Source organism: Carettochelys insculpta, chromosome 11, assembly GCF_033958435.1.
Source record: "Carettochelys insculpta isolate YL-2023 chromosome 11, ASM3395843v1, whole genome shotgun sequence".
NCBI classification, from domain to species: Eukaryota; Metazoa; Chordata; order Testudines; family Carettochelyidae; genus Carettochelys; species Carettochelys insculpta.
The window spans coordinates 15,625,656-15,642,890 of NC_134147.1; positions in this window are offsets into that span (position 1 = coordinate 15,625,656).

The window sequence follows — 17,235 nt, forward strand, 5'->3', positions numbered from 1 at the left end:
TTGAGGCATATTTATTTTGCAGTTGCTATTAAATCCATTGAGCTGTCCACTTGTGAGATTGCAGTTAATTTATACCTATTAATTTGACCTTCTGTTTTGGGCCCACATTTCATTGGGAGTGCAGACATGTGGCCATCTTGTCCTCCAGTACTGGAGGCCAATTCTTGGCAAGTTGAGGGTGTGCATGATATGGTCTCTTTCTTCTTTATGCTGATTGAGAAACATTAAAAGATTACATTTATCATTTAAAAAACCAAGCAAACCCATAAACTGTATTCAGTGTAAGAGGCTAGGACTGAGCTGCTAATGCATACTTTTCCCATCATGCTGCTCTCTAGTGAGCTGGTTTGACACTGAACTGCAGACAGAATATGAAAGGCAGCCGTGGTCAAATAAGCCCCTAATTCACTTTGATGACAGCTGCAGTTACCTCAATGGCTGCAGCCAACCAAAATGGGGCTGTTGACAGCTGAGTACTCTGAACGGAGTGAGAACAATGCAGCTTCTGGGTCTGCTCATTTTCTACAGGATAAATCATCTTTTATTTGAATGAATGTGGAAAATTTTCCACAATGTGCAAATATTCAGTTGCAAGAAGATGTCTGCAGGAAGCAAAGTAAGTTCTGAATCACGGTTTCCTATCTGAAGTGCAATGAACAGCCATGTAAACCAAACACTTCGCTTAAGTGTGTGAACTTGAAATGCACCCTGAAGAGTTAGTTAATGCTTTTGATGGATGTTTCCTACTAGGAATTTTCCATCATCTTCCTGTCCCTTAGCTTTTGTACCAGCTGGGATTTAGAGTTGAATCTGGGAGAAGCAAACCTCAGATGGAATTTATTAGATACATTGCCTATATGATAACAGTTGGGGATGGGGATTCTCCATAATGGCTATAGAAGAGGAGTGATGTTCTGTGGTTTAGGCACTAGACTGGGACTCAGAAGATCAGGGGTCAGTTCCCAGTTTGGCTACAGACTTTCTGTGTGATGCAGGGCAAGTCACTTAGGTCATGACTACACTACCCCGGAAGAACAACCCACTCAGGGTCGCTCTTCTGGGGTTCAGTGTTGTGCATCTGGTAGTGACACATGAAATTGACCTTTCAAGGGTCACAGTCGACCCCTGTACTGCTCACCAGATGTGAGGAGTGAGGGAGGCCAGTGGGAGAAACTCTCCCATTGACCTTCTTCAGTAGGGACAGCCAAGTAAGTTGAATACAGATACATTGATTCTAGCTACACAATTGCCGTGGCTCGAATTGCATGTCTGTGGCTGACTTACTTTGCCTATTGTAGACGTAGCCTTAGGCTTGGTCTACACTACACCATAAGGCAGCTTTGTCAACCCAGTTATGACTGTGTACACACTACAACTTTGCTCCCACTGACGGAAGGGCCATACTACACCGACATAACTCCACCTCCACGAGAAACATAGATCTTATACATCAGTGCAGCTAGGGTAACTCAGTGTTCCTGTAGATCAGGGCAAAATACCCTGGTCCCTGCCTGCTATACCACAGCTTGTCGCTCATGCTAGCTGGCTGCAGGGGCCATGTTTCTCTGTGCACTGCACGGCCCTCAGGGGAGCTTCATGTGCTTCTCCCGCCCCTTCTTCTCAGACACTGCACACCCTCTTGCACCCCAATCCCCTGCCCCAGGTCACAACCCCTCCTGCAGCCAAATTCCTCCCCGGACGTCACACCTCCTCCTGCACCTCAGTCTACCATCCTGAGCTCCCTGGTGCACCAACACTGCAACCCTGCACCTCCTCCATTAATGTCATGGAAGGGTGAAGCCTTTCACCATTTAAATTCTCAGAGTGCCCCCCACCATAAAAAATTATTTCCCACCCCTGCTCTAGGCATTGTGATATTTGCATCAGCTGCTGCTGTCAATCTTGTCCTTCCCGCAGAACCGTGAAATTGACAAGAAAGCTGAGTTGCCTCTGGCGGGATCTGGCTAGAGCCTGACTGCCCCAGGACTGTCCAGTCCTAACCAAGCTGCACCCGCTTAGCTCCCATGCTGCCTGTAGGCTTGAGCCTGGGTGCTGCACCATGGCTTCTATGTCCACAGTGTAGCAAAACAGCAGTCATGTAGCACTTTCAAGATTAACAAAAAGATTTATTAGGTGAAGAGCTTTCATGAGACAGACCCACTTCTTCAGATCTAGAGAATTTCCAGTCCAGACTCAGTTATATAGCACAGAGGTCCCCAAAAAATTGCAATAAAACTGGCAAATCAAATACATAGAAGGATGTGGATGAGGTGAACGCATGTTTAGTGTTTTGCCTGTGACAATTACGAACATCAAAGGAAGGGAACAGTCCTTGTAATGCACGAGATAATTGGTGTCCTTGTTCATACCAAGTGTTGATGTGTTGAATCTGAGTACGAACCCCAGTTCACTAACCTCCCTATGCAACCTGCTTTCTCTTTGTGATAGGATGCACATTCTCAGGTCTTTAATGGAACAGCCTGCTCCAATGAAATACTCACTGGCCAGCTTATGTGTATTGAGAGTCCTAATGTCTGTTCTGTGTCCATTCATTCATTGGTGAAGTGTTTGCCTGGTTTGTCCAATGTACATTGTAGAGGGGCATTGCTGGCACATGATGGCATATATATAATATTGGTGGAGGTACAGGAGACTGAGCTCTTGATCTTGTAATTAACGTGATTAGGTCCAGGTCCAGTGATGGTATCCCCAGAATAAACTACTTCAAGATAGGCCCTAGAAGGTCAATAACAGAACACCACTTGAAGTAGTTGGTTTCTGGGTTTTTGTCTGACCCTGTCAATCTGTTTTTGTATGTTTTTGGTTTTGTTTTTTTCCACTTCTCCCAGTGGGTAATTCAGGTAGTGATCTTGAAGTTTTTGGTCTCTGTCAGTTATGTTTCCAATGCAGCCATGACCTTAATCTCCCCTTTCCTCAATTGCTCATCAGCAGGGGAGAGTAAATGTACATGTTTCCCTGCCCTTTGGAATGTCAATTGTCCATTTAACTTGTAAATGCCTCAGGCACGTAGATTTCTTACTAGCGTGTCTAGCACGCTGGATTGGGCCATAGGTGTTTAATAAAACTTCTCCTGATAATGTTATCACCAGAGTGAAAACTTATCTGTTCTAAAGCTCAGCAGCCCCACTCTGGCTTTGGATGTGCCGTCCATGAGAACACCATATGTACAGCAGCTGAAATATACCCTAAAAGAGTATAATGAGCACCAATAAAATCTGCTATGTAATGCTCACCACAGATATATTTGCAACCATTTCCCCCTCTGCTTACTAAGACTGCTGCAAAACCCATGATGCAGTAAGTGGACTCATTTTAAATAGTGTTCACTGTTTACTGGGAAATTAAAACAGAGGATGACCAGCAAAGGGGAGAACAAGTTGATGCACTCCATTGTGATGCACCAGGAAAAAAGCAGCCAACTGGGGTTGCATCTCTGCTTCAGCTCCTGCACTCCCTATACCTTCCCTGAGCCTCCCACACACATCTCCAGTCCCCTACCCTGGCTCCATCCTCCAACGTTCTGCCCAGAGCTCCCACATCCACGGCTCCTTTTCTGAGTCCCCTGCACTCTGCACCAGGCTTAAATTTCTTATGGGTACCATCATATAGCAACCCCCCCACCCCACCTTCTGCCTGAGCCCCCCTGCAAGAGGTAGAAGGTAGCGATATGGCAGCACTTGTAAGAAATTAAAGTTACTTCCACTCCTGACAACTACTGCCCACTTTCAGTGGCTACAGCTACTGCTCTGCAGCCTTTACTAAACAGAACTGTTTAAAAAGGCTTTCTAACCCCTTTAAGTTCGGTGACCCAGGCTTTAGACAGCAGGCATACACTTAATCCTGCTTTAGTGGGGTAAGGAGTGGACTAGATGACCCCTTGAGGTCCTTTCCAGCCCCACATTTCTTTGGTTCTGTGGTGATTATTTGCAGAGCTATTCAGGCTTAATGGCAGGCAGGAGGGTTTCAGTGTTCTGCTGAATGATGTTTTCTTTGGGATTTAGGAAGCTGAGGTGGGTGTAGAGAAACATTTTCTTTATCCCTGCCCCATTCATAGAGTGTATGCACACCACTCCCTGAAGGCTGCAACGCTGTCTCATGTCACTGCCATGCACCTTTTGATGAAGCCCCTGAAGTACTATGCCCCTTGTCAGGTCTGACAGATATTTTTTCTAGAATCATGTGAATAAGGAGATTTGGCATTAAAATTGGACAAAATATTTAGTTTGATTAAACGAAAACGATTTCACTTTAGGCAATAATGTCAGGTCTTGCACAAAAAATTAACACTAATTCCAAACACTAAGAAAAATCTAGTGACCAAATATATAAGGGGAAAAGAAATGAATTTACCAATTGAATCCTTTCCTTGCAATATCTTTTTAAGTGTTATGTTGTTTTCTCTAGAACTTCTTTAATGTGACACTTAAATATATCAAAATGATTGACCCATATTTCATCAGTGCATTAGTCTTTCCTTTGACCTAGTGCTGGAGCCTTACCTGCTAATCTATTTGTCTGCTAAGGGACAGGAAGAGTCCTCCCGATTTCCTTATCTCTCCCCACTTTAAAGGAGTTCTTCAGCAAAGCAGAATTCCCAAAGGCTCTCATTGCAAATGAGTAATGGTGCTAGCTCTGGGCATAGAAGTATGAACTGCAGGGTGCCCTCTGACTCCTCCTCCAGCCAGTGATTGTAGAGAGGAGAGAAAATGTGGTTCCACTTCTCAGTAAAGGGATAGCTGGCTTAGTTTAATTAAACGAAAGGCAGGCAATTTTTCATCTACATTTAAAACGAGTAATTAAATCTCTGAGATACTGATAGCCATTGAACTGGTTATTACATAAAAACTGTATCGATGCACTCAGTCGCAGGATCTAAATTGGAATTCTTGCTCTCAAAATTTCACCAGCCTTAGGACTCCTCCTCAAGCCTTATTTCTGCCTAAGTCAAGGCTAGAACTTATCACCTTTTCTAATCAAGGCATACTTAGATGTCTGGTCAGAAAACAGTTGTGCATTGAAGTATGTGGACCTTGGAATTTGAGCCAATGCAAATGAATTTGGGACATATGGATTGGAAACCAAGAATTATTTAAAAGAAAGAGATTTCTGAATCTGGACTCTTCCATATATGGAATATATTTGATCTCAGTCCATGTCCCACCCTCAGCAGAAAGGTTTTGCAAAGTCCAGACCCAGAGACAATTTTAAAAATGCTTTTCTGTGAAGCCTGTTCTCTCTGACTCACCCAGACCAACCCCGCTGTCCGCCTTCATTGATCTCGTTCTCACGGAAATTTTTGTCAAGGAGGAGGGAGACTGCAGTGGGGAAGGTTAGGAACATGAAACTTTGACTCCTCCTAAGAAAAAAACCAACCCTTCTAAACCCAAGTAGGAATCAAATATAAATTAATGTAATCTAAACAAACCTGAGTTAATTTTTGTTAAGTTCTCCTCCTTCACCCCAAAGTCCCAGGGCAACTCCTTGCTCAGGATTCCATGGCAACTTGACAGCAAATTAGACTATGGACATCATTGCTACATATGTGGTGTGTATTTAATAATCATTAAACTAGGGATCAGCAAAATTAGTGGTAATTTAATTAAGGATTGTTAGCACTGTAGCATCTCAAAGAGACAAATAGCTATGAATAGTGTTAGCCTTTATCAGAGCCTCCATATAAGATTAAAATAACAAGTCAAAAATCTTGTTTATGCCAACAGTATTTGGCCAGATTGAGAATGTTTATAACAATAATCCAGAATTAATCCAGCAGTGTTCTTCTAGAGCTATAAACATCCAAAAGGAACATTTCATGATGGTTCCCCTCACCTGCTATTGGCCACAAGTCCAAGAATAAAATATGTTGGTGAATTTTAAAATAAATGAAGCTCTCTAACTCATATAGCAGGTAAAATGTAGCATTGGTGGCAAGGAAACATAGCTAAACATAGCAGGAAAGTATCATTTGGGTAATTGCAGGAGCACTTTCCACACTGTTCAAAACAACCTACATACACTGTAAGTACTCCAAACATACCCTTTTTCTGGGGTCGGGGGAGCTGATTTTATGGTAATTCAACCACAAAAAAACTCTGCACCTTCAACTCCTCAGAACACAAGAACAAAACATAAGAACATAAGTATGGCTATTCCTGGGTCAGACCAAAGGTCCACCTAGCCCAGCATCCCATCTGCCAACTGTAGGACTCCTTTGCCTTTATAGTATAGACACTCTACAACCCTCATTTCTCCAACTTTGAGCAAACAGGGTCCACCAGCAAGCACAGAAGAGAGCTCTGTGCAGCTGGATTCATTATTCTACTGCCTGAGTAAACGGATGACTCAGAGTCCTCAGGTCCTGAGTGTTTCATAATCACCTGTTTGACAGAACCCAGTTGCATGGAAATTGTTTATCCAGCAGTGAAAAGATATGTGAAAAGATATGGAAGCGCCGTGTGGTTTGCATTCAATGCTGTAAAGGGCAAGTCACACACTCTGTGGTGGTTTATTAGGTGAGCTTTCGTGGGACAGACCCACACCCTATGGTCTGAAGAAGTGGGTCTGTCCCACGAAAGCTCACCTAATAAACCATTTTGCTAGTCTTTAAAGTGCTACTTGACTGCGTTTTGTTTTGATAGTGTATAGATTGGCACGGCTTCCTCTTTGTTACTCTGTGGTGGGTTGGAGTGAGTTGTTTCTACTGAGCCATGTCACCTGTAAGCTGTGGTATGTCCCAGAAAGAATCTGGTTGGCAGGCAAAACGCCCCTAACTTCACTGAGAAGTGGGTTACAATATACTATGCAATGCCACAGCCTTGACTGCACATTGCAGGCCAGGTACATAGTATTGCCGGGCTATCTGGGATCTGAACAGTAACTACAGATTTAATCTATATGCCCATGTTGTATTTCCAGTTCATTAATCTGCTGAATACACTGACAGTTCTCTGTGGGTTCATCTCAATGTACATTTATGATGGGATCCCTGGGGTGCAGCCTGGGGCCATGGAACCCCTGTGCCCCCTCTGCTCACTCCATCCTGGGCTGTCTTTCACAATGCCTGTCTAGTGACCAGCAGCAAACCCTGCCAATGCTGTTATCTCTCAGCTCAACCACATGCACAGCCCCACGCGCAACAGCAGAATTGCACAAATGCTTCCAGAGCTACTCATGAATCACACAAAGAAAGTCACCAGCCAAATCCCACCCAGCACTGTAGCCCAGGCTTATACCACACTGCACTGCTCAAAATGAGAGGCGCAGATTTTTTAATTGGCTTGCCACTTCATCGATAGAAAGTGGCCGTATGCCAGCTTTTGGAAAATCTAAGCATATTTGCCACACCGATCACATGTACTCACTGGTAAAGTTAAGCTGTAAAAGAACTTCATTGACTACAAAGATTGAATTTAAGTGACTGTAAGAGTTAAGTAAAACATCAGAGTAGTTACCAGAATATAAACATACAGTCTAAACTCTGAACTCTTTTACACTGGGCAACAACTAGATCAAGCAAGGTTTATTTACCACCATCACCCCACTCCTCCCTCCCCCGGCCCCCTGGATATTGCAGTCCATCATACACAGATTTCACCCTTGAAATCGGCGCCAGTCCCCTCAGTTGGAATCTTCAGTCTTCTTAGTGTCCAGGTTTACTAGCAGCATTGGTGCCTGAAGGAAAATACAAAGCACAGGCCCTGGTATGCTTTTATGACCTTAGTCCGTGGTTTTGGACAATAGACATCCAGGGATCTCTGGAGGGCACTGCTGAGTGCCCAAGCAAAGTTGAACAAGTCCCTTGGTATGGCCTCATGCAGGGGAGTCATTGAATTGTGGCTCCCTTGCTGAACAATGGCTGTTGATGTCAGTTCAAGAGCCAAAACTGGGGGTTGCTTACCTGCCTTGTCATTGCCTCTGTAAATTTAATAGATGGGCACCTCCCAAACCCACAGCATGTTTTTGTGAAAACCATACAACGAAAGTATTATAACTTCATATGCAGTGATGATATACCTATACAGATGGAGAAATGATTTTCAGCAGATCAAAACCTTTCCTCTAATACCTCACATGGCATGCATTATATATGCAATATCACAGTTATATACAGATGAGGAATATGAAGGTCACGGGGGGGGGGCTCCTCCAAAGCATCATAAAGTTTATTTGTCACACGATACTAATCATTGTAAAGCTGAGATGAGTTTGAGCCAAATGTTCTGGTCCATGCTTGGGCAAAGGTCTCACTAATTATGGTAGTGCCTTGGCTTGGTTAAGAACAGATTGTTTCTATCATGGCCCCAGAGCCTGTGAGGAGCTATAGACATTCGATATACATCAGCTACAGATCCCCACAGATGCATAGTGTTGAGGAGGTGGCCCCATAGTCTGGTCTTTGGGAGAAAACTTAGACCTTGCTAACACATCAGTGCTGGGGAAATTAAGGTAACCCACCGTGTTTTCTGCCTCTTTCCCAGTTGGTAAGAACATTAGGAAGGGTCATTTTTGTTGAATGAAAAATGGTGCAGCCTAGGTGCTGGGATGCTGCACAAGCCCTTTGAAGTGCTGTACAGCCAAAGATATTTGAAATTTTAAAAAAACGTACATAGCATGGAGAGGGAGAGATCCAATATGGTCATTCAAATTATGTTGGATTGGGCAGCTGAAAAGAGACACCCATTACAGAGTGAAAGTCCACACATTGATGGTACAAATATGGAGCATGCTCATCTAATATATGAGAAACTCAGCTATGTAACCCTTACACACAGCTTGATATACTGTGACCAAATCCACACCTTGTGTTCACACCCTACACTATTCGAATACTCTTTGTTCAAAATATGCCTTGAAAGGTATCCTATGAAAACTCATACATGCATGGTCAATAATGTCATGGTGGTGGTGTGTGTAGCATCATCATATGTAAAGTTATGAACATCACCTGAAATCATGACTGAAATGTGTTTGCCAAACAAATCTGGGAAGTGAATAAACCTGTTTCTCAAAGACAAAGGACAAGTTGACGTTCAAAGCCAGGTATCCTCAAAGCTGATGAGCCAACACCTGTCAAGTGGCTGCTCTTTAACGTACAAAAGATGAGAAAAAAAAAACAGATCTGCATCTGAGAAAACATCAGTGAATGTAACAGCCAAACACCTCTTCCCCACAGACTCCATGTCTCCTTGGTCTTGACTGGAAAGAACTAAGGGTCAATACCAGGAAAATGGTTTTCAAGGGCAAGTGAACTAGAAAAGTGAGAAGCAAAACCATACCCTCTTCAACCGTTCCGATCCAGCTCTCTCCTTTTCACTTGAGAAGGCAAAACAAATAGCAGTAGGCCCTTGGAGCAGAGCCTAACCTGAAACTTTGGTCAGCAGTGCACTGGAAACCTGTGATAAGAACTGCACTTTAAACCACATCCATTCTGGTCAATTTAGTGCTCGGAAGCATTTTATCTTTATATTTCTTGCAACCATTTCCGACTTCAATGCCTTAACATTTCTACACACTTAAAACCTATCTATTTCTAGTAAAATAAACTTGTTTTATTCTTTAATCAAGACTGGCCAAGTGTCATGTGAATTGTGTGGGTAATTCCATTTAGAGGGCAAATTGTTGTGTTTTGACCCCTTTAAGGGGCAATGGACCTATTATGTCTGCACTGTTTAAAAGAGGAATGAACAGCGCAGAACACACCTTTCTGGGGAAAACCCAGGATTGGAAGTGGTAACCAAGGGTGGTGGAAGCCAAAGTGTGAGTGGAGTGTGCTGGCAGGCTGTAGTTATGCACAGATACTCAAGGTGTGACCTGCATGCTGGCAGGATGTTTGAGAGTGCCAAGGAGGGAGCTCCAACGGCTAAGCACTGAAAGGCACCCAAGGCTACTAGGGTGACACAGCCCCTCATGGTCTAGAGTACCCTTTGAACAGGGGTCAGCAACCAAAATAGCATGAAAAGCCATTTTTTCCAATTCAATAGCTGCATGTGAATCTGAGATGTCCTTAAAAGATAACATCAAACCATACTTTTTGTAACCCCTATTTTAAGAACAGTGCACACACAATGATTTGTAATGTGATTACGTGTTACTGCAGAATGTTCATGAACTTTGTACATATTCTATTTTCTTACACTTTACATGTGTGTTTGTACCACTGTCTTCCTGACTTTTACTCCCAAACCTCAATCTGAAGGATACTAGGGGGAGTTAGCCAAAGTTTTGAGATTACATATCGTTTGCTATTTAGATATGAGTTGTTCATTTTTGGGCTTTTAGACATTCACTGTTTATCAAAAATAATCAGGAGGAGTGGGTTTTTTGTTTGTTTTTTGTTTTATTTTTCCATTGCAGTTGTAACATTGGAGCCACAAACAAGTCCTTAAAGACTCGCATGCAGCTCTGGAGACACAGGTGGCAGACCCCTGCCCTAGAACATTATATATTAATACAACAAGAAGTCCTGTGTTATCTGAAGTATGCATCTGACAAAGCGGGTCTTTGCCCATGAAAGCTTATGCTCCAAAATATCTGTTAGTCTGTAAGGTGCCACCGGACTTCTTGTTGTTCTCAAAGATACAAACTAACACGGCTACCTCTCTGATATATTAATACAGAGATTGCAGAAAACCAAGAGAAAATTATAAGCTTCGGTGCCCTAAGAGGGATGACTCTTATGCCTTACACCTCTCAAGTTCTTTTTAAGGTCACAATCAGTGCTTGGCCATGAATTTAGTTAAAGGCTGGAACATCTCAAGTACAGCTGTATGGTTTTGAACAAATAAAAAATGGCTTTGTCCAAAACTGTTCACCTTTACATCCCTGGTTCTTGTTTCCCAAACCAGATACCTGACTGATAAGGTTTTGCAAACTGAAAGACACCCTGATTTTTGTATGTTTCTGTAAGTAATTACACATTTAATGGCTTTTGGAAAACAACCCCCACAACAGATTTTCTCTTTTAAATCAAACAAGCAAGGAAATTAAACATGGAGCATGTCATAATTAGAGTTAGGCAAATAATGTTTAGCAAACACAAATTTTAATTGAATTTTGTCTCTTTCTTCATAATTGTATGTGAAAGCACTCTATAGATGTATTTATTTTATTTTTCATAGGGAGCATTATATATTTGAAGGTCAAGATGTTATTCTTGATACAGAACGTACATGATTTTGTTTCTGTTGACGGATTGAATCAACACAACTCTTTTTAGAGTTGACTCCTATGCCTATGTTTGCTTTTAAGAATTAAAAATGCCCTTTGAGCAAATATTTTCCAATGCTCCATTTAACTGCACTGCTTCCATGAACACTCCTGACCCTCAATATGTTTGGCCCTAAAGTATCTGAAGAAAGTGACTACAAAAAGGAGACAACCATAAATAAAGTGGCTTGGTTTAAAAACTTTAATATCCATGTAAAATTTTTAAGAACATTCATACAGCTCTGTCCTTAATGTTAAGCCACAATAGTCACTGTGTTCAGAACTAAAGTAACCCCCCGTCAGCCCATACTGTGCATGCTTTTTGTTATGCTGCACCATGAGTTAAGGTTGGAGACCTATGTCAGCCTGAACCTTTGTTTCTCGGCAGTTAAAGCAGCCCTGAATGTTAGTTCAGTGTTCCAAAAGTTCTTACATTTAATAGCTTAATGTCTATGTTTGAGCATCTTTAGGCACTTTCATGCAGTTGTTGCAAACTACCACCTTACAAGTACCAGAGGGGTAGCCGAGTTAGTCTGTAACTTCAAAAACAACAAGAAGTCATGGGGCATCTTGTAGACAACCACCTTACAGTGTGCCCTTTCCAGGGAGAGTGGCTTTGTAACTCCAGTGTTCACCACCTGCAAGAATTATCTTTCTCTCTTCATCACATTTCAGTTTGATGGTGTTTTCACTCTCCAAAGCAACTTGAATGAATCCCAAAGAGAAGGCACCGTTTTTTAAAAAATAAATCCAAATGGAATATAAATAACACTTTGCAATTATGAGTGTTTAAATTCCAAATTTTTTCGGTTAATCACTTTCAGAAACAAACAAGAGATTGAATGTACATCGCCTGCAGTTGTTGTTGGAAAGGTATGCCCAGAGATTGCTAAATGAAGTCAGTCCCAGTGCAATTATGATCACTCAAGCATGCTTTCAACGTATCGTGCCAAATTAGGTAGATTTGAGCAATTTGACTTCCTGTAACAAACCTCTAGGGTACTTTTGAGAAAGTACAGACTGTTTACAAACACTCTCAGATTTCATGAGTAACTCTGCGCAACAGCAGTTCTCGCAGCACACACCTGTCAAACCGTGACAGCATGGACTGTTCATGCCACATGTGCTGGAGAAAGACCCCAATTCTCCAGGTTTTGTTATCCTTTATTTGCAATTTAAAAATTGAAAGGCCACCAAAGTTTTAATTACCTTGGATTGAGTCTTTTGAAAACCAAAGTGCTACAATCTGTTAAATGTAAATATGGTCGGCTTGCAGTATTAAGATTTATCTTTGAATTTTAATTTTGTTACTGGAGTCAAGATTTTGCTTACTTTGTAAAATGAATGAGCAGAGACTGAACACCATGGAACGGATCCTCAGTTGGAAGTCAGTGGACCAAGGACAATTTACCTAAAATGTTTTACTCCCAAAATCTCCTACTGACTCAAATTCTGAAGATGAAACTGAAGTTTGCAAAAGGAAATCAAATTGCAATAGCATCTGTAGTCCCCAGTTTTTAATGTTGCATGCTTTATAGGATGGAAGTCAATTGCTGTGTGAAAATCAGTAAAGAAGTGGTGAATGGCATTTTTTTCATAATAAACTATAATTATTAAATTTTCTGGCTGCTCAGTCTCCTGGATCAGGGTCATACAGCTCAATCCCATAAATACTTAATAGTGACTAAAGTGTTTACTTCTCAGTAGTGAGTGTTTACATGTTCAGCCTCTTAGGATCTGAGTCGATAGGACCACTCACAAACTTAAAATTAGGCATGTGCCTTAGTGTTTTGCTGGAGCAGGGCCAGAGAGCTCACCATCTTAATGATCAAGCACCTAAAAAGGTGATGAAGTGCTTATTCTGCCTTAAGCATACAGCATTTTAATGAATATATAGTCTTTTTCCTAACTACAGTGTACAGCACACAACTTCTACAACACTGCTGCTGTAACCAAGCCAAACAGTAAGCATTACTGTCCTGCTCATAATTAGAAGTTGCCATAAAATTCCACAAGTGTTGGTTCAATATGTATTGCAAACAAAGCACTGCTCCTCAAAGTGCTTTTATTTTTGAGCACAGTGATGTTCTGCACTGAACTAAGGGAATGGAAGAGTCATAATGACCATGTCTACATGAGGAACCAGAATCCAGTTAGATGTTAGCACTTCCCAATGGCAACTTTTTCTGTGGATCGGTGTCCCCAGTAAGCTATCCGCTTGTGTGGCTGCTCAAGAGAGATTTAAATGCTGCCCTGCTGATTAACAGAGCATCCACAGCTGGGTGTTTTGTTTCTACTTGTACAGCATATCTGCACATGCCTTGGTGTACATAAAATTTATTCCACACATGGATTGAGAAGATTAGAGAGAACACTGCTGTGGACCACTGTAAAAAGTAAAAAATTAAAAAAAAATTAAAAAAAAGCAACCCAGTGTGCAGTATTAACTGTTAGGAGTACCACTAAGTGCAAGACACTAGTTTTGTTAAAATACAGTAATTCAATTTTAAGGCTTATATTTTCCTATTTTGATAAATGAATTGGAGAAAATCAGCATTGATCCTTACAGCTTTTTTATTATTTATAAATAGCCTTTTTCTGCCTCTTCCCTATACATTTACTTTACAGGTTGGAGCACGAGACCAAGTAGCCCAACCAAGAGGAAAAAAGATGTCACTGCTAAAAGTATCCCACATTTGTACAATAGCACATAGATTTTACAACTCAAGATTGTACAATAGCACATATTTTCTCTCTCTCCCTCTCTCTCTCTCTCTCTCATTGATTTGTCCTGGCAGCCATGTTTTCTCCATAGCTTCATACCTAGGGATAAATCCTGGTCCCAGTGAAGTTAATAGGGGTTTTCCCAATGACTTCACCGGAGCCAGGACTTCACCATGTGTGTATATGGAAGTATCTCCAAATCTACCTAGTCTCCAGCTGAGTCATGCTGTGAATCCGGTAACTAATTTTCACTGATTTTTCACTGTCCACTCTGTATTACACTAACTGTTCTCTCCCCTAGACTACATCTACACTACAGCGATCCTTCCAAAGAAGTTCTTCTGGAAGGTACTTTCTGAAAAAACTTCTTTTGAAAGATCGATCCACTCTTTTGATAGACAGCATCTACACAGCCCCGGCTCTTTCGAAAGAACGGGCCAGGGATTGAAAAATCCGGCACCATGAGGACGGGTCTTTCGAAAAAAGGCCCTCCTGGGGCATCTACATGTTTTTTTCTCCAAAACAATCTTTTGGAAAAAAGCACTCTTCCTCTTCTGGGCGAGGAAGAGGGCCATCTGAAAAAGTGCTGTGTTCTTCAGATTTAATATTGAAAGAATGCATTGTGTGTAGATGCTCCACAGGATTTTTCAAAAGATCCCCAGCTGGTTCAAAAAAACTGGCTAGGGTAGAAGTAGCCCGAGTCTTTGTTTACCTAATGTTTCTTTAACCACAGCTACCCTTCCCTGAGGATGTATGCTGCTTCTTTGGCTCTCTTCATGGAACTTCCAAACCCTTTGCTGTTGGTAGTTGGAACCATGGCACTCCTACTCTTCATACCTTGCTCGCCTCACTCACCTTTCTCTTCCATCAAACTCTGCCGAATTCCAAGCAGGAAAACATCATTTTTTCCTGGGGTGGCGTAAACTTAAGAGCATCTCTTATGTTCTGCAGTATTGCTGGGGAATATGTAACGGACATTAACCTGCCTAGAGAGGTACATTTTTGTTTACATAATGAGTGGAATGGGCTCTTCCTAATCCATTCGTAAAGTTTCTAGAGTTCTTCTGGGATCACTGAATAAAATATTAAATATAAATGCTGGTTATTTATTATCATTTCATTGTGCAGAGACAACTTTCTCTGTCAAGTCGTATCCCTGGGGCTGCCAGATAGTAAAATATACCAGTTATTTGAGCTGGAGCAGGCAGCCAGCCTCATTCTGGCCAGGCAACGGGCAGCCATCCTGCTCTGTTGGCTTTAGCCAGTCAGCCAGCCCTATGGCAGCCAGCCCCATGGCATACCAGGCGCCAGATAACCAGGCTTTTACTGTCTTAGGATGAGCCTACCATGTTTGCTGTCAATTCCAGGTCTAGCCATAGAGCAGGAATGGACTATGGGAGTAACCTACAGAAGTCCTGAAATAAGTGGAGACTTCCATGGAGGGATTTGGCTACTACTGAAATGCATCGTGATAAAAGCACCACCGTGGGCCTCTGATGCCTAGGATGCTTGTCAGTGGTTTGAAACAGTTGTATACCCATTGGCTACCTCACTTTTTAATCAAATAATTTCAAGCTGAAAATTTCCCTTTTAACTATGCGGCTCTAATGTTAATGTTAACAAAGTTCTCTCTGCCCCTCCCCCCATAAATCATTTATAACATCCACAGCAACATGCGGCTTGCAGACCCAGGAACATATGTTATCCATCATGCCATTTTTCCATTAGTTAAAAGTTTGTAGCGCCTAATGAATATGCGGTCTTGAGCATGCTGTGCTAGAAGCCTGAAACATAAGGGATAGTTAAATAAGCACTCCATGCAGCTCATTGTTATCAACAGCTTTGTAGTTTGTGGCTGCTATAGCCTGAACAGCTGAAGCTTGAGAGTGTGTGGTTTTGCTAAGAAAGAAGCATTAAGCTGCCTTTGGAGGGCCTGATCCTACATTCCTAAGACACACAGACCTCCCACTGATAGTGGGAGGGTTTACAATGAAAACAGGATGACTGCATGTGATTATTCAGGAGCATGTTGTGCCTGGATCGCTAGGAGGGTGGAAGGAGTCTTCCCAACTTGTGCTTTCATGTGGGTTACAGACTTAAATGTCCCTTTTACTCTTCTGTGCATAAAAATGGCTCATGGCTGGAACCCAACATGAGCCTTGAGATGATGTTGAAGTGGGGTGGAGCTACAACCTCTTCCTTCCCCTTCCCATCCCACCAAGTGGAGCTGCCCTTAGTACAGCACAAATCTGGGGTGGGGGGAAGCTCAGTGGTTAGAGTATTGGCCTTGTAAAACCAGGGTTGTGAGCTCAGTCCTTGAGGGGGACTTCTAAGGGTCTGGGGCAGGTTAGATTTGAAAAAAAAGAAAAGTCAGTGGTGATGATGACAGATCCTGCTGTGAGGGCAGGGGACTGGACTCAACAATCTCTCAAGGTCCCTTCCAGCCCTATGGGATGTGTATGTCTCCATGGCTACATCTACACCAGGAGAAAACTTCTCAATGGCCATACTAATGGCCAAATCAGGGAATACTAATGACGTGCTGAAATGAATATTCAGCGCCTCATTGGTATGCTGCCAGCAAGGGCACTTTGAAAGCGCTCATCTACATGGGGGTCCCTTTTGAAAGGACCCTGCAAACATTATTCAGCTGGTAGGAATAAGGGGATTTCAGCGTTTGCAGGGTCCTTTCGAAAGGGGCCCTGTGTAGATGACCCACATGCAAATGAAACGCAGCACTTTCAAAGAGCCGTGGCCAGCAGCATGCTAATGAGGTGCTGAATATTCATTTCAGCACCTCATTGGTATTCTCCAATTTGGCCATTAGCATGGCCATTGAGAAGTTTTCCCCTAGTGTAGACGTAGCCCACTTTTCAATTTTTTTTTCCCCCACACTGCATCCTCAAAGTGCATCACAGCCTTTGCCTTCCCAGGAGTGTTCTGGCTGAGGTGCAGGGCTATGCACAGCTTGCAATGGAGTCACAATGTGGGGACTTCCTTTCAAGGCACAATGGAGCCACAAGTATGAAGTTCTGTACCAGAGAAACGCACAGCAGTGGAAGGGTTGACCTTTTGCTTACTGCTGATTGATCTTTGTGATGACTGGTAACAAAGAACAGTGATCTTCAGTCGCTTACATGTATAAAAGATAAGGCATAGCCCCTCTCCCCACCTTACAGAGTATAAACTAAAATGACACCAGCGGCAGAATAGGGCAACTAGACTGCATCTTGCTGCTATTTGTATTTCTTACCAGGATTACTGGAGTTCGTGAGTTTCCTCTTT